We start from the raw sequence: 13,729 nt of genomic DNA, 5'->3' as shown, positions 1-13,729 counted from the left end.
ACATCTCCCATCTCATAAACAGTCTCTCTTTGCTGTTACAGACATCTCCCATCTCATAAACAGTCTCTCTTTACTGTTACAGACATCTCCCATCTCATAAACAGTCTCTCTTTACTGTTACAGACATCTCCCATCTCATAACTAGTCTCTTTTTACTGTTACAGACATATCCCATCTCATAAACAGTCTGTCTTTACTGTTACAGACATCTCCAATCTCATATCCCATCTCATAAACAGTCTCCCATCTCATAAACAATCTCTCTTTACTGTTACTCTTCTCCCACTGTGTTGCATACATCTCCCATCTCATAAACAGTCTCTCTTTACTGTTATCTCCCATCTCATAAATAAACAGTCTCTTTACTTTACAGACATGTTGCATACATCTCCCATCTCATAAACAGTCTCTCTTTGCTGTTACAGACATCTCCCATCTCATAAACAGTCTCTCTTTGCTGTTACAGACATCTCCCATCTCATAAACAATCTCTTTACTGTTACAGACATCTCCCATCTCATAAACAGTCTCTCTTTACTGTTACATACCTCTCCCATCTCATAAATAGTCTCTCTTTACTGTTAGACATCTCCCATCTCATATTTTTGTGAGAAGAAGAAACATTTATACATGCTGAAAGAGTACAACATATTTGTTTACACACAGGGAGATACGTGGAAAGATAAAAAATATCCGTACGCTTTTTCGTCAACAAATTACCAAATTTCCTTCTTTCATTTGCTAATGTAATTCGATTTGTATATAAAACTGTTACCAGAAGAGCAAGTGTTGTGTGATAAGTAATATTTTTTCTTGACGTCATATTAGTAACAGAAATACACGTCGTATGTTGTGTTTCGTTCTTATTTATGCAATTTTAGAAAAAAAAAACGACAATTAATGTTAAAACATAAAAGATAATACAGGCTTAAAGACATGGTTCTTCAACAAAAACACCCTAACGGTTATAAATATCCTCCACAACTGAAAGAAGAAAAAGCAGTAACAATGAAATTTTATTTGAGGAATTTGAAAAGTTAGATAAACAGAAAGATGTTTATAAAAGTTATAACTGATGAAAGAAAATCCATAAGCTTTCAGACAGCCATCTCTCTTTTCTTCAAGGTCCATTTTATGCTCACTAGATATGTAACTAATGAACCATTTATTCAGATTTATTTTGTAATTAAGGTTTAAAAGATTTCAATAAAGTTGGAAAGCTGACTAATGCGAGATAAAAGTTTGAATACTTTCAGCGAGATTCAAAAACACAATTTCTGGCTTAGGAGACTGATGCTTTATTTATCAGGATTCGAATCTGAAAAGTAAAATTTAATTATATGTAGACCAGACACGTATGATCATATAATGGTCTTGAACATAGGTATTCATACATGTACAATTAGGAAGTACTCATATAGGACCACAGAACAATCAGTTACACAGAAAATGTGACAATAAGGAACTACTTTCTCAGAAAAACAAAACAGTAAAAACACAAGAACATGAGTTACGCAAAAACACCAATAGAGTTGTCACATCCCAGCACTTGGTTTGTTTGAAGCGTAAGAATACACTTCTTTCCCTAACAATAGTTTAGCACAGATATTCAATAAAACCACAAGTAAAAGACTTCTTCCGGAACTTAGTTTTGAAACATTCACAGATTCGCTTTCATATGTGGTTAATGGTGCTACAGCACTTAACGCCGCATGTTGGTGATGCACATTGTTCTATGGTGGCTTACGTTATTTTCTCTTCTTCCAAATCATGTTGTTGCAGTGGAGCAAGGCTGAGCTTGTTGGTAACAATGTTCGAATATTGTTATCATTTTGACCAAGTTGTGCATTTGTGTTAATTTGACCAAGTTCTGTACTCAGGGTGAAACTAACAATCGATCTGACTATCAGTGTAGTTAATTAAGTGTATTTTTCTTACATTCGTATTTATAAATATTAGAATTCATTGTTCTATCAGTCAAGTAACCTCGCTATTAAGTTAGCGTAGATACATCATAGTGTAAAAGTCTTTTAAACCTTTCAAGATGTAACACAAATATATTTAACATTATTTTCGTATACGACTTTTGGGCAAAATATATGTAAAACTAATCCGGTAAAGAGTAGTGCAGAACTGTATCACTCTAGTGGTAGAAAAACGGAAATGGAATAATGAATCTAAAGAGTCTATGGGTTTAAACAGTCAAAAGGGATTTTAACTCAATAGATAAAAAGACAATGATTAATTTTAATGAAGGCTATTTATGTCTATTTTATCACACTTCCTCCTCAAAACTGTCCATTCTTTACACATTTGTTTTAGAATAACATGTATTGCACATTGTCAGTTTGGTTATATATCTTGAAAAACATCTCTAATCCTGTATATTTATATATGGGAACGCGTGTGTGTGGTGTTTACAAAGGTTGTTCGATTATAAATATAATTCATGTTAATCGTTAAACAAAATTTGAACTAATCCGATGAAACATATAGTGCTGTTATCCCCATAGCCGGAATGTATTTTATTTTCCATTTCACTAGACTTCTTTTTCTCTAAATTTTGAATTAACTTACTTGTTAATTACATTATTTAAATAATATACGTACAAATTAAAATAATGATTTAGAATATTATTATTGTGTTTAACATTATATAAAAGTTTTGTTGCAACGTCAGAAAGCACGGATGTAAACACGCGAGTGAATTTATAGTAACTAAAGCTATTGTTCTAGGTTGAATATTTAGCCACGTTAGGATGAAATATGAATATAAACTAGGATATTATTTTGGATTGAAAGCTCGATCAGGTTAAGGCGAAATTAAACCTGAAAACTGCTACTGTTATTCTGGGTTGAAAACTCAACGAGGGAAGAGTGTAAATAAATCTGAAAACTGCTACTGTTGTTCTGGGTTGAAAGCTCAACGAGGGAAGAGTGTAAATAAATCTGAAAACTGCTACTGTTGTTCTGGGTTGAAAGCTCAATGAGGGAAGAGTCTAAATAAATCTGAAAACTGCTACTGTTGTTCTGGGTTGAAAGCTCAACGAGGAAAGAGTGTAAATAAATCTGAAAACTTTTACTATTGTTTTGGATTGAAAACTTAACTGCAGTATGGAATAAAATAAAAAAAAATAATCATTCATAAAACATAATATTATACGGAATTAATTATAAGATCAACACTCTATAATAAATGTCTCACAGTTCAAAGCGAGCCAGACTAAACTCCACGTCTCTGCTCCGTTAATTAATGTCAAACATTTAAATTAATAATGTACTAACTTAAAAAGACCTTTGTTTGGATCTAATACCTTCTATTATTCTTATGTATTGGAATGACGTGTTCTTGTGTTCTTTTGTTATATTGATATGTGAAACATATTTTTGTGTTGTATAAACATGTAAAAACTTTCTGTAATGTAAACAGGTACTGTAGTAGTTTTCTATCATATAAATATGTCAAACCATATACATTCTTGTAATATAAACACTTGAAACAGTGTTCTTCTATAATATGAATGTATAATGACATATATTACAACACTTTTCTTTGATATTAAATTATACTATAATACTCATAACATAAACATGAGAAATAGCAGTGTTCTGTATTATAAAAGTGTTGTAGCACTATCTATAACTGAAGCTTACGTGAACTTTTGAAATGTATATGCAAGAGCTAGTACTGCCAGAACGTTGTAATACAAGAACTATTACTTCAAAACGTTAAAATACAAAAACTAGTACTGCCAGAACGTTCCAACACAAGTAAACTAGTACTGTCAGAATGTTGCAATACAAGCAAACTAGTACTGTCAGAATGTTGTAATACAAGAAAACTAGTACTGTCAGAATGTTGCAATACAAGTAAACTAGTACTGTCAGAATGTTGCAATACAAGCAAACTAGTACTTCAGAATGTTGTAATACAAGAAAACTAGTACTGTCAGAATGTTGCAATACAAGCAAACTAGTACTTCAGAATGTTGTAATACAAGAAAACTAGTACTGTCAGAATGTTGCAATACAAGAAAAATAGTACTGTCAGAATGTTGCAATACAAGCAAACTAGGACTTCAGAATGTTGTAATACAAGAAAACTAGTACTGTCAGAATGTTGCAATACAAGCAAACTAGTACTTCAGAACTTTATAATACAAGAAAACTAGTACTGTCAGAACTTTGTAATACTAGAAGTAGCACTTAGAACGTTGTAATACAAGAAAACTAGTACTGTCAGAACATTGTAATGCAAGTAAACTAGTACTGTCAGAAAGTTATAATACAAGAACTAGTATTGTCAGGACGTTGTAATACAGGTAATCGAAGATTTTGTGTTTTTAAATTAAGAACGTTTCTCCAATATAAATAGACAAAGAAGGACTATAGAATTAAACAAATACAGTTGTAATACAGGTAATCGAGGGCTTTGTTTTTTAAATGAAGAACTATACAATTAAACAAATAGCTACAGTTGCTAGCTTTCTTTTATTATTCACAGTTAGAATAACTGTGGATGATTTTAAGTTGTAATTTGAGACAGATAAATCATGTTTTATTATTTCGTTTTTCACGTTAACGCGACAAACACTCCAGACAAAAATAATGGGGAATAAAAGTTGTACTACATTTTTGTATTGGTTTTTTACATCAATTTTTTTAGAAAGAACTAACGTACACCGAAAAGTGTGCCACAACACCGTTTCAAAGCTCACCCACAAGCCAGTTAGTCTTTACTCTGGTAGAGGTTGAATAGAACTGACGTCAAAGACTTCAACAAAATCCAGCTGTATTTTTTTTTTTATTTGTAAGACTGAATTAACCGCTAGAAGGGCTCGTTGTATTGGTATGTATAATGGGTGTATCTGTTTAACTGGTGAAACAGTCAACAAGAATTTGTTCTAGCTAACAGCTATGATATTTTAAATTGACATGACTTTCTGTGTGACACAACAAATAGAAAATATCACAAGACGTGAAAAAATTATAAAAACGAAACTGTTTAAAATTGGTAAAACACATGACTATAACAAAAACTTTATTAATATTTGAAACGTTTCGGGCAGAAATTCTTCGTCAGATAGTTTAAACCGTGTTACATCGCCTTTTTTTCCTCCGTAACACAGTTTTAAAATGTCTAACGAAGAGTTTCTCACCGAAACATTGCAAATAATAATACCGTTTTTGTTCTAGCCGTGTATTTTACCAATTTTGAACAGTTTTCTCTTTCATAACAGAACAAGAACCTACAACTTGTGAAGGTGTTAAGTTTCTCATTATTTTATTTTTTCTTTCCCCAAAATACACGTAAATATTTCAGAGTAAAGAAATCTCAGACTAGCTTAGAGTTAACAGAGTAATTTTAGAATATCTAAATACAGCCATTACTTCACTATAATCAACTTACATTATTCAGTTCTTACCTCTAATAAAAGCTGTCTAGTTAATACTAGAAATAAATGCAATTCTAACACCAAAATATTGTTTTATTTAAATATACAGTTTCGGTTTGTGTTTTAGTGAAAACTCCTGAAAAAACCTGTAATGCGAAACGTTTAGTGTCTGATTAAATAAAAACAACATTTCGGTGTAATAAGGTCGTTTATTTCTAGTACTAGTATGCCTTTTATACACCAATATGCGCTACAGAAATTAGACCTAATTAGTTTTAACATGCACAATAATACATGTTTCGCCTCGCATATTTAATATTCAATAAAATACAATTAAATTTTGACAACATTGGTTTAGGGACAAATGAAAGAAATTTTTCACTTTACAGTTAACATTCAACAAATAAGACTCGTAAAGAATGGTTTTATAACAAGTAGATATTTTTAATTATGCGGTTTTAATATTCATCTAAGTACAAATACAACTTGACAACATTGGTTCATTGACAAATAAAAACTATCATTTCGCAGCTTTGATGTTTAGTAAAATACAGATAAAGTCTTTGCCCATAAGATTATTTTCGGGCTGAACGAAGAAAAACCTGTATTAAGGAGACACAAACACTGTGATAAGTTTGGTAAAACTAAGATGATTTTGTTAAAACATAACCGGCGCTAAGCGATTTTACCATCAGATAGTTTGCCTCTTATGTTCTAGTATAACTAACGCTGTTTAGTATTACCAAAGGCTACATTAATGACTAAGTTGTTACAGATGAGAGCTACATTTGACAGCTCATGGTTTTCTCTCTAAACAAGCTATTTTCTTTCTGTTTCTTTTTATAAAACCCAGAGATAATTTACAGATATGAGCTATGTTTAAAAAACCACCAGTCAAGTACGATCACACAGAGATAGACTAAACATGATTTACGACCAACTTCGAGCTCTACTGAAGATAGAAATACTTGTTGGAACGAATTGAGACTTCCAGATAGAGTTACTATTGAATTTTCTGTGTTCAATAACTCCAGTTAAAAGTTGCGTTTGTTGCTATGTCATTCAGACTAGTATATTTTATGTTAATATGTTAGGGACCAAGAATAATCAATAATAGATACACTTAGTATACTGTATACTCACTATTAGTACTGTACAATAAGCAAAGTAAGTGAATTGAGGGAATTATAATAATTTCACAAAACTGTATTCGTATTTTATGCAGGTTCAGTAGTATTAAGCTTAAGATCGGAGTTCGATACCCCCAGTGAGCACAGTGCAGAGACGAGTTTAAAACACAGACAGATTTTACATTTTATTTACATACACTTGAATTAACGTGGGCTAAAGTTTTAAGTTTTTCCTGTTTAGATATCTAGTAATCTAGATACTCTGGCAGTGTTTACAATTAAAACAGGAGTTAAAGAGAAGAAACGTCTTTTACACAGCCCGGCATGGCCAGGTGGTTTAGGTACTCGACTCGTAATCCGAGGGTCGCAGGTTCGAATCCACGTGACACCAAACATGCTCGTTCTTTCAGCCGTGGGGGCGTCATAATGTGACGGTCAATCCCACTATTCGTTGGTAAAAGAGTAGCCCAAGAGTTGGCGGTTGGTGGCGATGTGATGACTGGCTGTCTTCCCTCTAGTCTTACACTGCTAAATTAGGGACGACTAGCGCAGATAACCCTCGTGTAGCATTACGTGAAATTAAAAAAACAAACTTTTACATGAAGTCCGTACAAGTAATTTGACGTAGATCTTAACTTACCATTTACTTAAGTACAGGTCTGTGTTGGACGTAACATGTACTAGGACTTCGAAAGGAACGCACTGTCATACAGAATGATTATGATATTACTATAATATTCGAAACATTTTCTCTGAACCCATTCGCAATTAACGCGCTGCTCCGAACTTTGACATTACTTTTATAGCCTGTGTTTGAGAGTATTGCTGCCCGTGAAGATAATAATGCTTGTTGGAAAGCGATTGTTTCAAAAATATGATGATAATTAAATGCTGAGGTGCCTATCGTCTTGGGAGGGAAAGGATAAAGGAACAATGAAACTCATTTCTTCAGGTATTACTCTGTCCTACTGTACCTAGCCTAAAGACAAATTAGCGTAGCTGGCTAAAAAAACCGAATCGTAATTTTAACTTTATGTTAAAAATAAAGTGACAGTCATCTCTAATCGAATGCATACTTAATGTCCTTCCGGTGATCATATCAAACCGCCTGCTGTTTTACTTTTGGTTAGAGCACTTGTTTTCATGGTTATGTTCTAATGCTTTCGGCCCACCGCCGCCTTTAGGTGGTCCTTGCCGAGGTCTGCCGCTACGGTGGGCAACTCACAACCGAGAATCACTTCAGAAGTACTTTGGGAGAAACTATTTGCCTTCCAGTGATGTTTAATGTCTTTATAATTGCACTTTACGAGGGCGGCACTTGTAGATTTTTTTATCAAATGGGACTCAGGTAATGTGGGCAACTGGATTTATTGCCTGTGCCTTTTATACCTAGAGGGGACTATCATATATGATTGGTAATTAGGTGTATAATACCTCTTTATTGATATGTAAAATTATTGTATAAACACATGCATGTATACTGTATATCACCACTTACGTATATTTCAAGAACTCCATTTCACTTCAAGAAACCATGAAAGAATACTTGGTAATGTTACGGGAAACCATTATACACTATATTGTTCTGAGATTACAGGGAAACAGAGAAACATTATACACTAATTTAGCAGTGTCTGACCTATATATCAACATGAGAAAGGTATTTCCACATACACATGCCGACAAAATTATGGCGATCCGGAATCAACTGTAAATTACGAATTTATATGTTATAAAATTTTACATTTAGTCATTGGAGTTTAAAACTCACTTAAATTTAACAACATCGAGCTGTTTCAGAAATTATGTTTTGACTTTATTATTTTAAAATAAATATTAAACTAATACTAGAAAATTACATTTGTTTCATTTTTTTTAAAATACTGTTGTAATAGAGGAACAATCATTTACTTGTATCTGTAGCCAGATGTTTCGTACTAACATTTACTTGTATCTGTAATCAGATGTTTCGTACAAATATTTACTTGTATTTGTAATCCGATGTTTCGTACAAACATTTACTTGTATTTGTAATCAGATGTTTCGTACAAACATTTACTTTTATCTGTAGCCAGATATTTCGTACAAACATTGTTTGTATCTGTGATCAGATGTTTTGTACTAACATTTACTTATGTCTGTAATCAGATGTTTCGTACAAACATTTACTTATGTCTGTTGTCAGATGTATCGTACATATATTTACTTCTATCTGTAGCCAGATGTACTGTACAAATATTTAACTTGTCTCACTAGTCAGATGTTTCATACAAATATTCGAAGAGACGATTGAAAAGTAATAACAAACTTGTGAAATGCAGTTCAAATTTTGTTTTTTACTTCAGATAACTGAACTCTCCATTTTCTTTCTCAACTGATTTATTCCACATTCACTTATGAAATAGTTTACAATGTGAATTGTGTAGACAGAGAATGCTGTCTGCCAGGGAATAAATATATTTATTCTATACGTATTCTAGAGTTATGAGTTTTAAGTCACCTTTGTATAAACTCAGTGTTAATCTCAGGTTGTAACTGAAAGGTAAATCTATCATATATTTTCATTTGTTTCTAAGAAGACTTCGCACTTTCGTATAACTGACTCACCTGTAGACGAACAAAAGAAAAACGCACAGTGTAAATGCTACTCTAAGAAGATATCTGAAGTTTGCACAATATAACTTCTATGTTAGTTGATAAAATAAACTTACGTAGTTCTGACACAGTGTGAACTGATCACGAGAAACTTACATAGTTTTGTTACAGTGTGAACTGATCACGAGAAACTTACATAGTTCTAACACAACGTGAACTGATCATGAGAAGCTTACGTAGTTCTAACACAGTGTGAGCTGATCATGAGAAACTTACGTAGTTCTGACACAGTGTGAACTGATCACGAGAAACTTTCGTAGTTCTATCACAATGTGAACTGATCTCGAGAAACTTACATAGTTCTAACACAGTGTGAACTGATCACTAGAAATTTATCTGATGTTACTACCATGTGATCTAATAAGTAGAAACGTAAATGACCCATTATCGAGTGATTGTGCTATTACCTTAAATTCTGAAACTACAATATCTAATAAATTTGAGGCTTTGAGCAAAAGTTATATCCTCAAGAGCAGACGTGACGCTGCGTATTTCCTAAAAATATGTTTAAGCAACGCTTAAAATCATTGACTGAATTACTGCTTATGTTTTTCAAGTCTGTCAGTACTTGTAGGGTTTATATGTTGCATAAAACTCTGTAGTTTTATGTTTTTGCCTATTACCACACTCAGTATAACATTTTAACAAACAAAGAATGGAACGAAACTGTTCATTTCTATCAGTGATGTCGAGAAAACCCACTTATAGAGAAAAATATATATGTAAAAACGGCTCGTTTGGGTTGAGAAACGTTGTTCGCTCCTCTACGTAAAAATTTTTCTCAACCCAAACGACCCGTTTTTACATATATATTCATTTCCATGTAAAATACATAAGCATTGATTAGTGGGATTAGTTGCAATGCCTTTAGTAATTTTTTGTTTTTACTGTTAGGTACACTGGTTTGGATACGAGAGTAATGTGGTGCATAAATACTTTAGAAAAATATGGTGTTTTTGAAAATCCAGTATTGACCTCCTTAGCAATTGTAGGGTTAAGTTATGAATTTCAGGAGACTTGGTGACATATACCCTGTAAATACAAATATCTAGTTTTATGCGCTATTAATAACCATATTTTGTTGCTGCATTTCCAGTATAATAAAAAAGCATTTTGTGTACATATGCTCTATTTTGTCATGTTCGCACGTGGGTCTGAGGTAAGTTTAAAAGCTTATCATTCTAGAATTCCCCGAATTATTTATTTTTATTTAAATACACTTCGAGCCATCGAGCAGTAATTGGTTTTTATCGCCAGCTTATAAAGTAGTTTTTTCATACAATATGAATGCATAATTTTAAATAAAATATTAAATGAACGTTTTATCGTTAAAGTAAAAATTTAATAAAAATCTCCTGATTGCATTTTTTTGTCAGTCAATCTGAAGTAAGTTGGAGAATTTATATGATTTTGGGCGATTAGAATTTAAAGTATAACGACGAAAAAGTGAACGAACACAGGGGAAGTACATAATTAATTAATGTAGTGAAACATAATGAACGAACACAGGGGAAGTACATAATTAATTAATGTAGTGAAACATAATGAACGAACACAGGGGAAGTACATAATTAATGTAGTGAAACATAATGAACGAACACAGGGGAAGTACATAATTAATTAATGTAGTGAAACATAATGAACGAAGACAGAGGAAGTACATAATTAATATATGTAGTGATACATAATGAACGAAGACAGGAGAAGTACATAATTAATTAATATAGTGAAACATAATGAACGAACACAGGGGAAGTACATAATTAATATATGTAGTGAAACATAATGAATGAACACAGGGGAAGTACATAATTAATTAATGTAGTGAAACATAATGAACGAACACAGGGGAAGTACATAATTAATTAATGTAGTGAAACATAATGAACGAACACAGGGGAAGTACATAATTAATTAATGTAGTGAAACATAATGAACGAACACAGAGGAAGTACATAATTAATATATGTAGTGATACATAATGAACGAACACAGGAGAAGTACATAATTAATTAATGTAGTGAAACATAATGAACGAACACAGGGGAAGTACATAATTAATTAATGTAGTGAAACATAATGAACGAACACAGAGGAAGTACATAATTAATATATGTAGTGATACATAATGAACGAACACAGGAGAAGTACATAATTAATTAATATAGTGAAACATAATGAACGTACACAGGGGAAGTACATAATTAATATATGTACTGATGCATAATGAATGAACACAGGGGAAGTACATAATTAATATATGTAGTGATACATAATGAACGAACACAGGAGAAGTACATAATTAATTAATATAGTGAAACATAATGAACGAACACAGGGGAAGTACATAATTAATAAATGATGTGAAAAATACTGTGTGTGTGTGTGTGTATGTGTTTTATTATTGCAAAGCCACTTCGGGGAATCTGTTGAGTCCACCGAGTAACATAGTGAACGAATACAAGGGGAAAAAAAAAGTCCAAAGTTAATGAACACAGGGAAAACGTACACAGTGAACGAATACAGCTTGTACATTTCGTACTATCTAGTATTTCTCGGAATGTGAATTGTGAAAATGGCGTCTAGTACGCACGTGAACCAGCTTGGCAGATCAGAGATTTCTAGATTTTGAATAATTGTAACTAATTTTAAACTATTTTACAAAGTATTACCTCGAATTGCCAAGGGTTTAGATGTCACATGATCATTGAGACGTAAAACGTGTTCGTGTAAGACCTCGCGTATTCTTTTACGTATCGAATTATTTACGTGTTAATAAATTTAAAACTCTTGTAAGTTTCATTGGAGATAAAACGATATAATTTCAGAATATTCTCATATAAACAATATGGACAAGGCTTAAATAACTAGCACTTTCGACCAATAGTAATACCAATATGAAATGGTAATTATTTAAATTGTGGATACCTGGCGCTTGTTATCAGCAGTGGTCATATAAAGTAATCAGAAATACACGTTTCTTTTCGCTATTGTAACTGGAATCATCAACTGATAATAATATTCCGTTATATTATTTCTTATTGTGATTACCTCTGTTATTAATAATGATATGGTACTAAAAATCCCTCAAATATGTTAAAAGTAATAATCCAGAGCTAAAGAACCGCTTATTATGTTTCTATGCTGTTAATAGTGATATGATAACAAAGTCTTATAGAAAGTCTGGTTTGTATATACATATTGTAAATTGTAAACCTGTATTTTATAAACACACTAATTCGAACGGATTTACAGGTTTATCTTGAGCAATGTCTACATATACGATGTATTTGTATAGACTAATTCTAGTTTCATAAATAATTCAAGGAGTGTTTAACCCTAATTCTGGGTCGCTACTTCTAGACATTCTTCATTCTTTTTATCATTTCTGATTATTAACAGTTTCTCAACAAGGCCTAGGGAATGATATTACAACGAATTACTGAACAATTTTAACATTTACGAAAGTTTTATTTCAAGATATTGATCTTATTTAACAATAGATTACCCCAAATATTATAAATACTAAAGATAATTTTATTTATTATAAGTCTCCCACTGGCACAGCGGTAAGTCTATGGATTTACAACGTTAAAATCAGGGGTTTGATTCCCCTACGTGGACTTAGCAGATAACCCAATGTGTCTTTGCTATAAGAAACACACACACACACACACACAGACTTGTTAATAAACATTTATATAAATCGTAAGAATTATCACAAGTGTTATAAACGTACTTATACACATTACAAACGTCATTATAACTATCAAATATGACCCAAAGTGTTGTAATTACAAAGATATGTATTATGAAGATGATAAACTATAATAGAGAGTAAAATCATTAATTAATCAAGTGATAAAAAAAGACAAACGTGCTACTGAAACAATCTAAACATTTGGTTTTGCTCATGCAATTAGAATTATATAAGAGCAGAGTTTTTGTGACTGTTTTAGCAAAAGAAAAAAGAGAGAGATACACTATATGCTATCTGCGTTCTGTCTGGACTGTGTTGTCAGAAGTCCGTAAACTTTCTACTGAGCCACTAGGGGACATAAATAAAAATCCATACACTACATTTGCTACTTAAAATCACACATTGTTTAGTTTTAATTCTTAATCGACTCGATAGGTGTTTGGTTTTCTTTGTTGCAGTTTGTTCTGTTATGAAGACTTCTTCATACACTGCCCAGTTTAGTAGTTAAATACGTGAACAATTAAATTTCGCGAGCTTGTTGAAAATCTGATTAAAACTTCGTGATAAAAGTATATGAGAGACGTTACACGTTTCAAACTATTTTCGCACATACTTTTGTTTAATTGTTTCAAGCCAAAGTTGCACATTGTTTTCATGAACATAGTTTAGAGGACTAGATTATCAGTTTTGAATAAACATGATCTGAATGAAACAGATTCATAATCATAGTAACATGAGAACAGTGACTTTAGGAGAGTTATAAATGAAAAAAAAAATGGCCGATGAGAAATAGTTACTATAATGCATGTAACGGAAAAAGTATTCGTGACTCTTGAATTTTGTGGCTG

This window comes from Tachypleus tridentatus, chromosome 7 (genome assembly GCF_004210375.1).
Source record: "Tachypleus tridentatus isolate NWPU-2018 chromosome 7, ASM421037v1, whole genome shotgun sequence".
In the NCBI taxonomy this organism is placed as follows: Eukaryota; Metazoa; Arthropoda; class Merostomata; order Xiphosura; family Limulidae; genus Tachypleus; species Tachypleus tridentatus.
The sequence above is the reverse complement of the archived record's forward strand: the minus strand, read 5'-3'. Positions refer to the sequence as shown.